This window comes from Dromaius novaehollandiae, chromosome 20 (genome assembly GCF_036370855.1).
Source record: "Dromaius novaehollandiae isolate bDroNov1 chromosome 20, bDroNov1.hap1, whole genome shotgun sequence".
Lineage (NCBI taxonomy): Eukaryota > Metazoa > Chordata > Aves > Casuariiformes > Dromaiidae > Dromaius > Dromaius novaehollandiae.
This window is the reverse complement of record NC_088117.1, coordinates 6,009,361-6,026,090: the sequence shown is the minus strand read 5'-3', so window position 1 is coordinate 6,026,090 and position 16,730 is coordinate 6,009,361. Positions and strand designations below refer to the sequence as shown.

At 42.6% G+C, this 16,730-nt stretch overlaps 1 long non-coding RNA gene across 1 annotated transcript in view; it reads left to right on the top strand.

Moving 5' to 3' along the window:
* The first annotated feature begins 3,587 nt into the window (after positions 1-3,587).
* Positions 3,588-16,730, top strand: part of LOC112991401 (uncharacterized) — a 46,954-nt gene continuing 33,811 nt past the window's right edge. The window contains exon 1 of the long non-coding RNA XR_010392360.1: positions 3,588-3,674. This is a non-coding gene — a long non-coding RNA (uncharacterized LOC112991401). The remainder of the gene's footprint in view (positions 3,675-16,730) is intronic.

Below are 16,730 nucleotides of genomic sequence, written 5' to 3'. Positions count from 1 at the left end.
CCCTTCCTATGCACTCCTTAATTTATTTTCTCAGTTCCTTCTCCTTTTATCTCCTTGTGTCTCTGTATTTTCAGCCTCTAATTTCTGCCACATTTTCTGTTTGAACTTCTCGTTTAGTCTCCTTTCCCATGTTAATGTCGTCTGTTTACTTTAGTCTTTGCAAACACTTTTCCTTTCATTTCCAGGGCTTGTTTCCCTTGGATTTGTGTCTCTCTGTGTATATATGCATACACACATATACATGTATATGTATATATATTAAAAACAAAAAACCTTGAAGCCTGAATCTTTTGTGTTTCAAAAACTAGCCTGCCCTGGGAGTCAGTTTGTTATTCCAGTCTCATTCACTTTATTGAGTTATTTTCTTTGCTGCTATCAGTCTCTAAATACAACCCAGTAAAGATACAGCAATGATTTTTGACAACCTGACCTTTCTCTGCTTTCTTACACTTGTTTAATTAGGTACCGCATGCAGCTGTGACTTGATCTTTACAGTTTTCCAACCTCCCCGCCCCCTACCTGGAGAAGGGAAAAAAAATAAAAAAGAGAGATGTTGAAAGAAGGTCATTTTTGACAGGTCTGCCAGTTACTTCAGATGCTGGAAGGCCAGCAAGTTCTGCAGGAATGGCAGGCCGTGCTGTTCATATTTTGCTTAACAAGTTAGAGAAACTTTTGGCTGCGGGAGGTAGGGAATTAGATGATTTACTGTTTTGATGAGGGCATGCACAGACTTAACCTTCAGATACCCAGTTCAAACCTGACAAACAAGAAAGGAAGTGGTGTAGAGATCTAGCAGGTCTTTGTTTCAGCAAGCTGGGATCTCCAGAGGTCTCCGGCTGTAGGTCTGTGTAAACAGACAGGACAGACACCCCCACAGACCTTTAGGCATGGAAAATCAGTGATGTCAGCTTAGAGGGGGGGTTGCAGGCAATCATTATGAGCAGAATGCTGCTTAGTATCCCAGATGAAATCCTTTAGGTCTGGTACTATCTGAGTTTGTGCCCTATAAAATCAAAGCTGTTTCTCCAGTTTCTGGTGGAACACAAAACTATTCAAGCTTTCAGCATGTGCACATCCATCTCGAACTCATCAAAGCATTCAGGTATGAGTCCACACCCTTGTCAGCACATCTCAGCCATGAGAGCCAAAAGACAAAATTAATCATCTGCCCAAAAATTGGTTCCTACATGGCTGTTTTGGCCAGACGGGAAGGCGAGAAGGGTGTATTGCTGTTGCCCCACACAACTTCCAGGAGTGCAGTTGCACATTTACACACTTCTTAAATCACTCTTCATCTGGCAAAAAAAGTTGAGACTTGCACCCAGCAGCGATGTTATGTCTGCAAGCTGTGGTCACATCTTCTGACAAGCTCACTGTGCAGCTTTAGTCTTCAGAAGGATCCTAGTTCAGTAGTGGTGGTTAGTAACTGCACCCATTTCAATGTGCATGCTAACTCAAAGAGTGTGCTACAGTAGCAATGCAGAGCCCACGGAAGACAACTGTAGTCTTTTAGCTTTCCTGTGCACTCCAACACAGATCCTTCTGTCCTGACACAGGCAGATGTCCCACTGACTTCCAGGTGCATGCATTACTTGTATTTTGGTATGGATATTATTTAAGCAAAAGGACATGACAAACTGCCTAGTAACAGTGATAAATGGGTGCCCCTGGGGAATAGTGAGGCATGAGATGAAGTTAAATATCTCCAGCGTGCATTACTCAACACTGCCACACTACCTGAAGTGTCTCATTGTGCCTAAAAAATGGATTCCTTTTTAAAAAGGAACATTTTTAATGTTACACATTAATTTTCTCAAAAGTCCTTACCCTGTGAAAAATATTCCCAATGGAAAACCCTCTCCCCACCTCCACCATCACTGCCTCCCACCAAGCCTTGCCCTACAGGTGTCGAATGTATCTTTGACAAGGTGAAATAGCTCGGTGCATGTTCTGATAAGCCACTTGCCTACCATGATTTATATTGCACGATTGTGTTGTGGCGCTTTGAAAACCAATAGATTTCACAAGTGATGCAAAGCTAGCTAAAATACTTTCTCACTCTGCAGATCACAATCCAAAAGGGTCCTGAGCCCTTGAGCTGCATCCTCAACTGCCTCAAAGCACTGCGGGTGTCGACTAATGCCAGCACAAGCTCTGACTGTCCGAAGTTCTCTGTGGTGCTAATACCACCACTTATTTGCTAAGCCAAGCCTTACGGGTACATAACCTGCCCTGAATTCAGGGTGATTATGCATGCACAACTGGGCAACTCCCAGGTTCCTTGTACTTCATCAGGTTTTTAGCAGAAAGACTTCATATTTTTTCCAGTGACTTGCAAAGCTGGTTGCAATGCGATTACTCAAATGTTTTAAGTTATGCTTGTGCTTTGCCCAGATCTAACAGAGAATTTAAGCCTGTGCTCTAAAAATCTTCCTGATGCTTAGTTAAACAAATCATGTACTACTAGTAGGCCATAGTTCTTTTCCTTCTGATTTTACTTTTATTAAAATTTATGGATACTAAAGATCAGAGATTTAATACATGGATATAAAACAGCATTCTCTGATTGCATTCACAACAGATAGCAGATACTACTATCACACAATTCATTCTTCCAACAAAAAGATCCCTGGCACAGATATGAACCACTTGGTCATTCATAATGTGCTGGCCCTTAATGGACCACAAAGATAAATACAGAAAACATCATTTTCCAGAAGCAAAAACTCTTCTTTGACATTTATTTTCCTAAAATAACAGCGCACATGATAGAATAAGGAGCAATAAAGCATCAGCTCAAAAAAAAAAAAAAAAGAAAAAAAGAAAAGAAAGAAAAGGAATTGAGTTATTGGGACACAAACAGTTATTGAGACACATTCTCTTGATTATAGAAAAAAGTGGTATGAATTGAGATTTTTTAATACTTAGGAGCAAATTTCCAGAAGGCTGATATTTGGCTCCTTGAGGCACAGAGAGAACTTTGTGTCTACAGCAGTTCAGGGACCCATAGTCTTCTACGCTGGTGGAAATCAGGATTTATTCCACTGAAATCTGTGGAGCTGCCATAGTATAAACCTGATGCTGTAAAAGAATGGTGGCCCATTTGTTTTCACTGACTTGCTTTTTAACCTCTGCCAGTCTGTTAAAACTGAAATTATTTAAATAGCCATCATTCAGCTGCAGGGATCCCAGTGCAGGTGTGAATTCTGTACCGACAAAGCGAACCTTAGAAGGGGAAATTGCCCTTCTCAGGTGATGCCCTTGGGCAAGCTGCAAACTGCTGTGAATAACCAATTCCCCAGCCTCAACCTTAGGCTAATATCTTGCATGATGAATTTCTAGGCAGAGCAAATGTCAACAGTCCCATGATGAGAAACCAGACTTTGCACTACAAATTCTCCCGCACGTGCAGGTGTGTGTGGTGTTCTCTTCCAGGTGATGTGGCTGACTCCCTTGGCAGCTGTCACTGAGTTAGAGTCCTAAGAATGATCTATTTTACTATTGGTCAGACCAAGGCCTGAAAAGACTGTGTTTAGGGTCTAATCATCTAGTTCACTTGCCCAGCCTGAAGTCAGCTTTGTAGCAGAGGCTAAGCTTCCCTGACCAGTAAGTGGACAGACCACCTAGGCCAGTGAGGATACTCCAGTGGGATCTGATTATCGTTCATCTTGGAGGTAGGGGAAAAATTCTGTTGAATCTTGCTTTACTTCTGCAAGGACTAGGGATTCATAGTTCAGCATAGCCTTTTTGAGATCTGATGTAGAAATACCAGCTAGAGGGGAGCTGTTTTCAGTGCACATCAAGAAAAGTGGACAGTACAAAACTTGGGAACTAGGCTGCTTGGTTTTGAACATTACCAAGTGGATGTTTAAAAATGAATCATTTATTGAAGTATGGAGGTAGGAGAGGGCCTCAAATATGAAGAATTAGAAGTAAAAATCCTCTGTATAGCCTTTTCCAAGACTAGGCACATATAAAGGCTCCAAACCTGAATGCAATCTTTCTGCAGCTTTGAGATGTAGATGAGATGAGCACAGGGCCTGTGAAGGTCTAGCTTAGTAACAGAGATGTAAAAAGTGCTGTCTTGTCCGTTGAATGCTCCAAGCAGGTCTTCAAGGTCTGCAGACACTGAAACCACATATCTGAAAATGATTGAGTTACTCAAGTAATTATTAAATTGGATACCACTCAAATCTGTTCTGCTCTTTATTATACACAATGATTCACCATTTATAGGGCCATAAATTCATTTGAAAGAGGTGTAGCAAATCCAGGCTGGGGACATACAGTGGAGGATTGGAAACGAAGCTGAAGAACTAGAGGCTGGCTCCTTTCCAAGGGCTGAGGAAGTGAAGCCTTCTGATCTGTTAATGGCAGTTGGTGATTTGTAACCTCTAGTCCAGCCACTCTGGCAGTGTGACAGCACCTTGCTGTCCCCTCCGGGCTGCCAGATGGGGGTGAAAGGAGCTGAAAGACATGCATATGGGGACATAAAAACTCTGCCCATGTGCCAGAAGTCTCTGCTCCTTTGTATGTTGGTGTCTTGTCTGCTAGTGTTCAGCCAACTTGTCTGACCGTCCATTTACCAACTGATTTTCCATCCAACTATCTTTTTTTTTTTTTTTAAACAGATCTTCTTTACCAAGGATTCACTTATGTAGTTGTTTGTTTTTCAGTCTGGGAAATGGTTTAAATTATTGCTGTTTTCCATCCTTTTATCACCTATGTCTCCTCTGCACACACACACACACAAACAGATGAGAAAAATAAAAAACAATTCCGGTCAAAATAGAGTCTATTTTGCAAATATTTTAGTTTGGGGGAAAAAAATTGAGGAAAAAAAAAAAGCATTACTGCAAACATTTTGGGCATCCTCTTGTTTTCTCCTGCTCTTATTCCCTTGGCAGCTGGTAGAAGCAGATTTGATAGAATTAACATCCAATGCTCAGAGACACCATTGGGTTTGTTAGACTTATGAGGGTCGCAGGGCAGACTTTGTTTAGGGAAAACATCTTGCTGCTATAGTTATTTTGAACTAAAATCTTTGCCTCCACAAATATTTCCCATTGTTTCCATAGCCTCAGCCTTGCTTTTCTGAGGCTGGATTAGTCAGGTACCCGTCAGTGGGTAATTGGGAAGCAAAGGTCCATTGCATCTTTTAAAACTGATATCATCAACACAGCTGCTCAGTAAAAAATAGTCTAGCAAACTTAGTCCAGTTCTAGGTGTTCTTTATAGACTCCACTTCTACTACCTGCACAAAACATTCCCATTTGTTAAGAGATCTGTCTCTTAGAAGAAAAAGAAAAAGAAAATTTTTGTTGCTGCTCACCATGTGTCAGCAAGAAAACAGAAGAAAAACCCACCAAAATACCATGGATTACTTTACTTTTCTAATTGTAAAAGTCTGTTTTCCATCTGTCAGTGACAAGGACTCAGTTTTGCAAAACTGTTGGGGGGGGGAAAGAATTGGGAGGATTTTTTTTTTTTTTTTTTTGCCAATCTGAACATGAAAAGTGTTAGTGCATCTGCAAACTTGGATGAAATTCAGTTACATTTTGCACTGTGAACTTGAAAACCTCAGTTTGGCTCAGAAAATATGTTAGAAAGTGAAAAAGCAGATGCTGCTTTCCCAGTCTGTCATTCACTTTTTAAATGTATTGCTCAATAATCACTAAAACACAGCTTTCCCAGGTGTTAAAACATCTGGGATTCGACATCTTTCTTAACCCAGATCACCGGGAGCTCTGAACTGATTCAGCAATTTTCACAGAACAGTTAACTTTGCTGGACTTAATCCCATTAGCCGAATGTCCCCATTTCGCTGGCTTAAATTCACAGATCCAAACCTTCAGGGAGCATCTCTTGTGTGCACATAGAAAGTTGGTGTTTTTTCAGGAACATGTCATAAAACAGACTGACAGCTCAGACAAACTCTATGGTTGCACCGTTGTGGGGGGGCATTGTGTGGACAACTGAAGAACTTGCTCTCACCAATGGCTGTCTGTGCCAACTCTGCTTGTGAGCAAAACAAAAGTTGCATAAAAGTTTCCCCTGTAGGAATGTGTCTCAGACGCGTCATATGGTCTAACACTGGGGAGAAAGATTCCCCCCCCCCCCCCCAAAGTTCCTTGTATGTAGTTATTCCAAAATATTTGCCAGATCTTTCCAGGAGATGCTGTATTTTGACACCAGCAGGGTAACTGCAGGAGCACTGCAGCAAACAGCATCCCTAAATGCAGAAGGACCTTGGCCACCTCTTCCATTTCCTCATCAGTATTCATCTCTAAATATTCCCAGCACTTTTGCAACTCACTCAAAGCTAGGCAGGAATATTGTACAAAATGAGGATTAGGCTTCAAAAACAAGCAATTCACTGGTCACTGATTGTGTGTTAATTAGTATCTTCCTCTCCCTGCTTTAAGAAAAATGGTCCACAGATGGCTTCAGCCTGAGGGGGGAAAAAAAAAAGTAGTTTTTGTTCTAGCAATCCTGTTTGTTTCCTGCCACCACCCCTCCAGCTACCCTCTAATTGAACAAAGTGGACTTAATTTGAATTAAACTGTCAAAAATCTTCCACTTAAATTGATTTATCAGCCTTCCCAGCTGAAATGGATTCATTTCTGCACAATATATATGAAGTGTGTGTTGATGGATTGCTTTTCATAGAATGGAAACATTTTTTATGCATCTCCATTAGATTCAGCTCAGGTATGCAAAGGAAGGGGGGGAAAAAACACAGGGAGGAGGGAGGAAGAATGAGTGTGCAAGAGCACGTGAGGGAGAAAGAGTGAGAGAGAACTGCAGCTTGAGAGTAATGAACATAGTCTTGCACTGACTTATGTGGCGGAGCAACCAGTCTTAGCAGGGGAAATGCAGAGCCAGTACATTCTTCCTTTTGCCCCCATGCACCCACAGACTTACTTGGCATCACCTGTGACAGACATAAAGCAGCAATCTTTTGCAAACTGTAGGTCCCATCAGAACAGAGATTCTCAGCCTTGTCCATACTGTATCAGCCCTCTTCCTAGCCCCTCTCTCCTTCCCCATCTAACTGAATGCTCTCCACCATCTCAGCTCCAGACCCCTGTGGGTCAGCCCATCCAAGCACATAGACATGACTTTTTAAGACTCCTGCAGTGCTACATGAGGGGTTATTCTGCCCAGCCTGTCGCTGTCTACCCGACTGAGTCCACTGGAGTATTACCTGCCATCTGAGCTGCTCACAGGAGCACTCCATAACTGCTTTCAGCCAGGTCACTCTAAATAATGTTAAAGATTTGATTTTTACTAGCCTGAAATGAGATAGCAGGAATCATATGAGCAGCCGAGCTGTCTGATGTGAAAGGAGATAACCTCACACAAGGGCCATGACCAGCAACGCAGGGTGGGTTGGAAGTTTGTAATCCTTAATTTGGCATGGCTCTGTTTGGAGAAAATCATGTAGCTCTACCGTTAGACAGAAAATCCCACCTTCCAGACATGTATGATGGTATGCCAGGCTGGCTGAGCTGCGGAGGACCAGGAGACCTCTGCATCCTCCCCAGGACAATCAATTAGGACCCTTCTCCAGTAAGATGCCTTTCAATAGAAAGCTTATGGGGAGGTTTTTTAGAGAGAGAAAAATTAAAAGCATCAGCTAGCTCCACTAAAAGCTTTTCAATTATAAAAAAAATGTTATTGTCTTTATTTCTGCTCTTTTCCTGACCTGGAGTGTGTTTAATGCAGTAGGAACCATTCGACAAACTCAATTAATTTCCACTTAAGAATAAGGTATTTAATCTGAAGAGTTTTAGATGAACTGGGGCAGGTGCAGTTTGACTCTTTGATTGATTAAATTAAACTTCGAGTCATTTCCAGCCATGCCAAATCCAAAATTTTTTCAACAGTTTGTCTTCTGTTCCTGTTGTCTGACATGTTTTCTTTCCTTCCTTCTGGACAAAAGAATGGTGGATGGGACTTAAAAGTGACATCCGTATCTGAAAACGATTCAAGTAAATTTCCCTGGCAAGGGATACCAGAGCGAAGATGTTTAATGTGGAGAAGGTAAAGGAGGAACTTCACTACATATGAGCAAGGAGGGCAGTGACTGGAAGTTCTTTCTGGAAAGATATCTACGGAGATTTGGACATCAGGTGCAGTGAGGGACATCTGTGAGTTGAGGCTTGAAGGGATGAATTTTTCAGAAGAATTTAACACTTGGAGTGCTGAGCACCAGGTGCTGTTATAGGTAACAAACCCCTGAAAACAAGATGTGCATCTTTGCTGAAAATCTATCTCCATTGGCCTCATGCGAAGCCTATAAAAGTCACAGGGAATGTTTCCCATGGCTTCAGCGGGCTTTGGGAAAAGTCTTAAGTCAGCAAGTGTGCAATTTTTTTGTTGTGAAACCTGCCTGCAGAAAATCAGAGTACTGTAATTGATGATTGAAGCAGTAACTTTCAGTCCCGTATCTGGAACCCGCATCCCTTCTGATGAAGGTTGCTATAAGGAAATGCCAAAAGTCTGTTCCCCTTATGCCCCCTCCCTCATGCTCTTTCACCAGCAAGAATATGAATCAAGCCCTAAAGAGAGCTGTCAGTGAGGGATGATTTTCCTGTGATTATTGCCTGGGTGAGAGATTATGCCTTGCTTTTTTTGCAAACTGCCTTATTTGCTGAGCAGAACGCATTGGGCTCATGTCCAATTGATACATTCCTCTTCAAACAGCAGATCCAGCTACAGAGTGAGATGCAAATTTAATTATTCCACATGTAGGAAACAGAAACAGAATCTCATTGTTAAATTTGTTCTCCTACGTCGGAAAGAGGAAAAAAACAAAAAAAGATGCTGAAGTGGCCTGTGTGAGCAGAATACATTTCACTACTCAGAGCTGGAGAGAAATGAACTCTTTCTTCTGCAGAAGCTTCACTGGATATAATTATTTTTCATTTTTTTCTCTTGTATATTCAGCATTACCATGAGCTGCTGAAACTTCTTCCTCATATGCATGCATGCATGTGACTCCCTCCTCATTTCCACAGAGTGTATTGGCACCCCTTTGAAAGTGGTCTTCTGGGATGAGAACCAAGCTAGGTAGACCTTAGATAGGGAGACATCTAGATCAGAGCTGAGACAAATGGTTTTGCTTAAAGGATTTGTTCTGTTGATGTAGCTCGGTTAACAGCTGCTTTGTAATCTGGAGACCATGCTTCCGTTTCCAATGGAAGGGAGGATCTCTCCCATGCTCCCTTTTCTCTATTGGAGTTTGCTGGTTTCCGAGATAGAAAGGGATCTGATTTGGAAGGTTTCACCCTCTTTCTCTGTGGGTCTCTCTGTCTGCTAATTGCCTCAGAGAGCCTGACAAGAGTTTGACTTTGGCTGTCACAGCTTTCTTCGTGCTCTGGTTAGGTAGTTCTAGTTGTGATGAACCACAGATGCACTATGAAGGTTACAGATAGAGAGGAGATTTGTCATAGGGAACACTTTCCTATTTGGTGCTGGGTGACTTGTTCATCCTGGCTTTTTGGGGGGCGGTGGGGAGAGGAGGGTTGTGTAGAAGTGACACCAAGGTCTGCTGAGGCCAAGTTCCTCAACCATCCATCCATCCATCCATCCATCTCAACAGCACTAGACTCCTGGGATACTGAGTTGGTGCTCCATAGAGAGGAGAACCTAGAAGGATCACAGCAACATCTGCTGCAAGATAGGATTTAAGGGCAGCCCAAGCTCAGACAGAGTTTAGTCTGTTTACATAAAGGGCAGAATCTTGTGTAAGTCTTTGTGCTTCGTGTCTGTCCCCTTGAACTTGCGGTTCAGGGACTGCATCTCTTGTGTCAAAGGCAGTTTGCGTCAGCTTCTTTGAACAGTACAGGAAATCTCCCATCCATAAGCTAAACAGTGATAAGGCTGATTGCAGCAGGCAGCAACAGGGCCTAGAACCACTTGAGCTCACCTACATGAGACAGAGTGCTACCCCAGAACCAGTGTCTTGCTCTGTCCAGTGATGGATCAGCCATGCTAGACCCATTCATTATAGCTAGTACCTTGTGATAGCAGGAATAGATCCTATACACTGTTACCCAGTGGAAAACTCCATCTTTTATCTCCCAGTGCATTCTTCATAGCCATAAGCTATTGAGTAACATCAAGACTCTATATAGATGGAAAAAATGTCCAAGAAAAGAGTATTGGTAATAAATTACATATCACGCCATAGAACAGAGGCACTCCTGGGGCATTCGTCTGCTGCTGTTCATTTGCAGATGCCTGCAGGATCATCTTTTTCCATGAGCTGCTTGTAATTTATTCCAGAGGCATTCTCCTTTCTGCGCACAAACGTATCAAAAGATCTTCTTTGTCTTAGCAAATTTCCCTACCAGGAGCAGAACAAGGGGTGAGGAGGATTCCAGCCAAGTGCAAAGCATGATGGTACGTAGATCCATGCTGTTCATTGGTAGGATCCTTTTCAAAAGGGTATCTTTCCTGAAACGTTCAAGCAGGGTATGAGTGGCAGGAGTCTGGTAATTTTTAAAATGGATCATTTCTGTGATGTGGTTTACAGCACAACCCTCAGATAAACGCACAGGTGAGGGCGTGAAGAGCTGCAACACAAGGGCAGCCAGAGGCAAGAAATTTTTAATTAGCTCTTACACTGGATAAAGTATTCATGTGGTCACACTTTTAGCTCAGGGGAATCCTTAAGCCATCCTTGCATAGCCTGAGTCTGCTTACTGCAAAAAGAGTAAGTCAAACAGGGGAAATAAACACTGGGTCGCAGCTAAGAGGACACTGTCTTCTACCAAACTCTTTCTATGTTTACCATATTAAATGATCAACAAATTTGCACTGTATCAAACTGCAGATGTAGCATTAAAAGGTCATCTGTTAACCTGCAGAAGCAAAGAGACTCCACATCTCTCTCTTAAAGATGATACTCAATTTTGAATGGGTCCCTATGGTACTCCTATAATAACATTAATGCTCTGTGCAGCTGTATAGCAGATCTCATTTGCAGAGTATGGAGCCTCTTCATTAAGACTCAAACTCCCACTGTGAAGGTGGGAGCTGACTTTCTGAAGGCACTTGAATAACTGGGGAAACAGAGACACAAGGAGGAAAAATTCATTCAGTAAAAGATCAGTCTGAAGTTCCTTATTCTCAGTCTCTCATTCCAATCTTCAGTCAGGTTTCCACCTGGTAGAGCTTGTGGGATTAAACCTTCAAAAAATCATGGAAATATGAAACTTTAAAGACATTGGATCTATTTTGACTGGATTTGTTAATCTATATGGTCAGTAATTTTAAAAAAAATTAAAAAGTGAGAATGTCTTTTGATGCAGCAATATTTGAAAGAGTAGCAATATCAGAGGCAACAACAGAGTAAGGTGTCTCTCACGTCTTGTATTCATGTAATATAAGCTGGCCTACCCTTGGGAGAAGCTTAAAAAATAAGAGCTGTATTATCACTTAGCCCATGTGGGAAAGATAACTAATCTGCCTTGAACCTCTCTGCCAGACTTGATCCTTAGAGCCTGGCAGGACCATGTATTTGTTTAAGTTTCTGTTCAGCAAAGGATTTAAGTCCCTGTTTATCTTTAAGGCTCCTATTAGATGCACTGACTTCAGGTATTTTTCACTGAGGAACAAGCCCTTCAGTGAATCAAAGCCTTGTTACATCCCTGCAGCAGATGGGAGAGGGTGAAAGCCTGGCCCCACCTGCCCAACTCGCTCATGGAAGCAGCTGAACCAGAATACAGATGTTGCCACACTTACGTTTATTTCACAGGGGAAGCCAGGAGTGGAAGGAGGTTTGAGATTTAGAGCATATCTATACTCACAAGACTATGCAAATTACTTCTTACTCTGGCTTCAAGCTTGTGCTTGGAGGTACAATATAGGTTAATTAAAGACACAGGAGAGTAGGTGGAAGATGCTCAGATTGAGGAAGCAATAGGAGTGTGGCAAAGACCGAGGAAAAAAGTCCCAAGGCAATTTCTGAAGAGAAAATTGACACCACAAACCAGCTCCACCCCGCCCACACCCCCAAGGGAAAGTGCAGAGCCAAAGCACTGAGCAGAGCTGGTGCAAAAGTGGAATGGCCAGAGTGTCAATGCTTGCTGTTCCCATCACTTCAGCAAAATTTGGGAAAACTGGGACAAATTCTTGTGTGTGCTTTCTCAAAACCGTCTCCCTACTCAGCCATGCATAGGGTGTTGATGAGTCCTAGAGCACAAAGAGCCTTCTCCACAGACGATGTGACAGGTTCTCCATCTTTTGATGTATGAACTCATGAAGACATGGGATGTGTTTCTGGAAGGCAGGCTTCAGTTGCACACCTTCTGGTGTGTGAGGGTCAGAGCAAGGGCAATCATGAGAAATTCTGCTGTGTGTAATATGAAGGAGTCAGAACACATGACCCAATAACTTCTACATGTCTCAAAACCAGGAGTGGTCTTTGTATGCCAGGACTGTTATGCCTGTTGAATCCATACATTAGGGGAACTGCAAAGACATTGGTACAAAATCATCATTCCTGCAACTTCTACAAGCACTAAATCTTGCTTTGTTTTTCCTATTTTCTTTTCTTCATGTTTTTTTTAATAGCCATCCAGGCTTCTTTACTGAAGCCATAAAAATACGAGTTATGAAAAGCAAAATATAAAGGTTCTTTCTGGGCAGAGGAACGTGTCTTTGTATATGTTTGTGCACTGAATAGCACAAGGGGGGACCTGATCCTCAATATGTTTGAAGGATGCGTCACACAATGGGGACCTGAATCAGACTGAGCCCTCCAGGCACAACTGTAATGTAAATATTAATTAACATTAATGGGCTGTGGCCTTGCCTGTCAGCTGGAAGCCAGCAAGACTGTGCATGGCAGAGCAATATTAATTTGTTGTTGGAATCCTGAAAGCAGTGAGTCTGGCGGTGTGATGAGCCTAGCAACTTTGCTCCCACATGCCTGCCCAGCTCTGCGCCTGGAACATGCACAGGGAGGGAAATTGCAGCTGGAATGAGATGCCAGGGCTGTTTCAAAGAGCACAGAGGGGCCACAGGTGGGAGGCAGCATCACTGCTGAGCTCTCTACCCTCTGTGAGCCCCTCGCATTGCAAATATCAGGCATGATGCCACATATTTGACATACTGGGAACGCTGTCTGCACTTGGTGGGTCGCACTTCCAAAGGCATCTCATTCTCCTGGGCAGATCTCTGCCAACTGCATCTGAATCTTGTTGTGACCAGGCACACAGCAACTGTTTTGGGGGCTCCAGCCAAAACATCTCAAGTTCCCACTTGCTCCCATGCTGTAAGCCCAATTCTCAGCAGCAACGGCATTCCCCCCCAACCTCTTCCCTCCCTCCCTCCCTCTGCAAGCACCTCCAATAAATTATTAATTGTAGCTCATCCAATTAAAGAGCTCCTGCATGTTAATAATTCATGGCTGCTCATCAGAGCTGTTGGCTGGCAGGCTAGGCAGCACTGGGGTTGGGGCTTCAGTGAACTGAGAGGAGTGAAGTGCAATAAAGAAAAGAAGAAATCAATAGTGTAGCACAGGCTGTACACATCCAGAAGACTCTTTATTATATCTGAAAATTGCTTTCTGTGATTGCTACCATCATTACTTCTGTATTTATTTTTTAACGACTCGTCCATCATGAAGCCCGTATACATAACGCAAAAGGCCAATTGCACTAAAACAGTTAAATTCTTTTAATGCCTGGCTTTGGATGAAAGGGGTAGTGAGTTCATTTTGTCTACACTCCCTCTTACAGTGAAATCTTCCTCATCCAGAAGCCAGCTTCATTGCTGTTTCTGTAAGTTAGAATAGATCTACTGCCTTTCCCTCTGGAAATGGACCTATCAATGATGTTTGTAGGAGTAACCTGGAGCTTACTGGTTCTAACATCAGTGTATAAAGGCAGTTTGCAGGATGTGAGCATCCCAGAAGAGTATTCAGTGGCAACATAAATGTGGTACCATCGCAGAAACCGCCCAGGGACCTTTTATCAGGACAGGGAAGAATGGAAATGGGAGTGAAAACCGTTCCTGACATGTGAGATGAGCTGGCATTAGGGAAAAAGTAGATAACATAGTCTCGGATGAGGGCCATGGAAAATGTGCATGTTAGAGGGGTCCTTAGACCCCCACAAAGCAGATCTGAATGGCAAGGACAGTGGAATTGTACAGGTGCTTGGTTTTCATGTGTGAGTGCAGTCACAGGGAGCAAATCCAGACTTGCAAATGGTCAATTCCTCACTGTCTCAGGAAAAGGTACACAAAGAATGGAAGGTTAGAAGATAAAGACAGAGAAACTCAAAGAAGAAGTAAGATCCAGTATTTTGCCAGGGACAGTAACCCAATGGAATAAAATACTCTGTGGCTTTCAGCAGGGGGATGTGTAGGTGGAAATTACATTGAGACTCAATGCCTCATGACAAATTATGCCTCAGACACAGGGTGAAGGTTTGCTGGCAGTAACTTAGCCAGTAAAATGGTTACAGACTATATTGAGCAGGACGTCAGCTTAATTCAAACTTTTCTGACCTCAGAAGTCTTCTGTCTCTGGAATGATCTTTCTTTCCTAAGGGTCATTTCCTCCTTTTATAAACTTGGGGGCTATAAAGAGGAGACCACACACCTGCTGTCAGCTGGGGAACTTTTCTTGTAGCTGTGCACATTAGGAACATTTTGCTTTAGACCAAGTTTGGTGAAAATCATAAAAAAGCCCATTGCTAATGTGCAGTACAATTGGTTCTACATGTGGGTTGTGAGCCTATTTTGAAAAAAAGCATGACTTTGTACAGCATCTACTTCAATGAGACTTCAGACTGGGGCTTTCCACTGCACTGTAAATGTGTAATATTGATGATACGTTGTACCCTGCATGAGGGTGTGATATGGCTGAATCACAGACCTTAAAAATGTGACAACTTGGAGAGAACAGTTCTCTTTGTAATATAAGTGATTTTAGTACTGATTTGAGAGCCCTGAGGAGAACATCAAATTCAGTCTTCATGACTGAATGGCCCATTCAGTCTTTGGTCTCCCAGCTACAATTTCCAATTAGCGCTAATTTGATTGTGGTTTCTGTGGTGTGGATCATGATGACCTTCTATCCCCAGCTGATCTGACACTGCAATTTGGTGAATCTTTCCCAAAGGACAGTAAATAAATTGAGACTCTGATACCACCAAATTACCCCTGTTTAAATGTTTCCCTCACACCCACCTTCTGGTTAGCCTCCTTCTGAAGCTGTTCAGGCTAACATCTGTTTTGTCTCTGTGATGGGATGCTGTTTTAAATTGACAAAAGAGAAAAGAAAGGAAATCTTATTTTGAAGGAGTGAAGGCAACACATGCAGTTCGTGAGATTCAGCTGTCTCCCAGAGAAAAGACCCACTTTCCTTTATACCCAGCTTTCCTGAAAGTCACAGCCTGGAGCTGTGTCTCCACGTGGAGACCACATGGTTCTTCGGGTACTTCTCTGTGAACTCACAGCACCCGCGGAGGAGATGTTTAATCTAGAAGTGCCACAGACCAGATGCTCCGGACACCTCCAGACATCAAAGCTGCATCTTTCTTCCTGGTGTCACATACTGAATGTCAGCTATTTCAAATACCACAGGAAAAAAATGCCACTAAAAATACAATGTGGCTCAAAAAGAGAGCAGGAGAGTTAATGGAAAGACTAAACCCCTTGAAACAGGAGGGGAGACAGTGGAGAGCTGTGGTTTTGGGGTGGCACAGAACAGCTTAAGGTGGCCCATGAGGTGCCCTCTGGTCCCAGTCACTGCATGAATGGCTACTTAATCAGCTGCTGAACACACTCAAGGCAGACCATGACCTGTGGTGGTTTATTTTAAATTACCTTCTAATTTCATGCCACCCTGGTGCAGCATACAAGAAGCAGTGGAGGGATAGGTGAGACAGGAGCACAGGCAGCCTGAACACGTGGCATGCACTACTGCCACACAGGCAGCTTTCCTAAATCAAAGCTATATTTCCACATGGATTTCTTCTTCAGAAGGAGAAAGGGAACCACGGACTTTTTTTCCAGGCTTTTGCTATATCTCAATTTGTCCACTGTTTACGCACAGATCAATTCCAGAGAATGGGGCCAACGTGAACTTGTAACATTACTGGGTTTTAAAACAGCAAGAAGAAAATCAACAAAAAATCTTAGCAGAAAACCAAATTTCTGATTTTTTTTTTTATTGACTATTTCATGAGGGAAGAATTGATCATATCTCAACTCTGGAGTTGAGGTCTTTGAAAAATCTGGCTTTTAGTTTGCAATAAAAAGGCAGAGAGATGGGCACAGATGACACCCCACTTTCAGACACCTCTGGAGCTCCAGTCCAAATCTAGTTCTCTTCCCACGTTGCTTTGTACAATACGATTTTCCCCTTGATTTTCTCTTTGCTGTTTGCTTCATGTGTCTATATGCATAAGCTTGATTTTTTTTTATCTTGCTTGTATTTTTCTTTTTTTTCTTTCTCTGCTTAGTACTACACTGCAGCACATGCATTGTGCTTTCAGCTGCCTGTGATATGACAGTGGGCCCAGCAGCTTAGCCTTAACAGTCTATGTAAATATTGTCTCAAAATTACAAATATTCAGAATGGCAGTAATATATGGGGCTTTTGTTAAAGCATCTTGTTTTATGGGCTTAACTACAGGCCGGGAAGCATGGAGATGTTGATGTGTTATTTGTGCAAGGGACACACATTCACATGTACACAAAAGCCC